Consider the following 1,478-nt stretch of genomic DNA (forward strand, 5'->3'; position numbering starts at 1 on the left):
TATTGGACTATCTACTACCGAGGAAGTGTTTGTAATTGATTTTGATAAAATGACGTTTGGGAATAACAAAGGCCAAGTTCCGGTAACTGTTAAAAGAGAGGTTGAACAAATTAGGTGCCATCAAGGTGAAGTCAAAGTGACTGAAGAATAATCATAATACAAAGTCATAATTCAAATATAATTTCAATAATTCTTCAGAGGATTACACAAAATAATGATCTAAACAATTACAACAATTATAAGTTTTTACTTAAAAGTCTCTGATAAAGTTCTGGAAGACGTTCCAGTCACAGTAAGTCATCCACTGTTACAGGGCACACACCTTCCAGTAGGCGCAATGTTCATGTGGATACCAATGGTAATCACAAAACAGCCTTTCTGGATAGTCTAAATGTCTATACACCAGACAACCATACTTTTCGAGGTTGATACACTGGATCCTCAGTTGATGTTGTAATATTCTTGCCTTCTCTCTTCCCTTGGTATAGATCCTCACATAATCCTCACAGAGTTTCTGCTTAATGCGAAGAAGATCCAGTAACGAGTGATCTCCATCCCTCGATCGAATAACATGTAAGTATGTCGTGCACCAACTGATGTGTCGGCGATCTTCCGTACTTAAGTGGTCTTCCGGAAATGGCGGTCGGTAGCTACACACATCTGTCCATCCCGAACGGCAATCTTTAACAGCTAGTTCTTTGATCTAGTAGTTCCCATTCATCCGGAAGCCTTCTATTTCTGCTATCGCCCTCTTCGTCCCTGTTTCCTATGGTCATAAAGCATTATTACTAATTGTTCTTGCGAAGACCATTTAGTCACACCACTCGATCCATTCTCATTTCGATCACACACACACATGTACTTATTCGCGCACCACATAACCCGCGCACTTCATTCAAATCACTTCATGTCACAAACACTGTCAATCTGTACTTTGTTGATAACAGTTTCTGTCCTTTCAGATAGCTTATTTCTGGACTTGTTCTTACTGTCTGACTGTCTATTTTCATCATTTGGTTTTTCGTCACTGTCTGTTAATTTCTGTCATCTCTCGAACTTTTTTTTATACCTAATAATTTTGCATATCAATTTTGATTATTACCATCATTTAATAATCAACTATCCTTGCCAACTGGTTATATCTAATCAATTTTGTAATCATCTAAATAATCAAGCTATACCCTGATTAAATGGGGCCTTCTCATTCAGTTCTACTATTTCAGTAGCTTCTGAATATTCAGACAATTCATTATTGCCTGATCTTGTTCTTTTCTTCTTTCTAGCTTTACATAGCCATCTAATGCCATTAACTTTAATAAAGCCAATTTATCTCTTTTGATATACAACGTTATGCTTACTAGTATTACTATTAAGCATAAGGTTATCATCACTGAGTTAGATAATGTTACGTCTCCGTTTGTTAATTAACTTTCCGTAACTTCGTTCCGACGAAACTTTAGCGACACAAGTTCTTTACT

This window comes from Limulus polyphemus, unplaced genomic scaffold, assembly GCF_000517525.1.
Source record: "Limulus polyphemus unplaced genomic scaffold, Limulus_polyphemus-2.1.2 Scaffold3861, whole genome shotgun sequence".
In the NCBI taxonomy this organism is placed as follows: domain Eukaryota; kingdom Metazoa; phylum Arthropoda; class Merostomata; order Xiphosura; family Limulidae; genus Limulus; species Limulus polyphemus.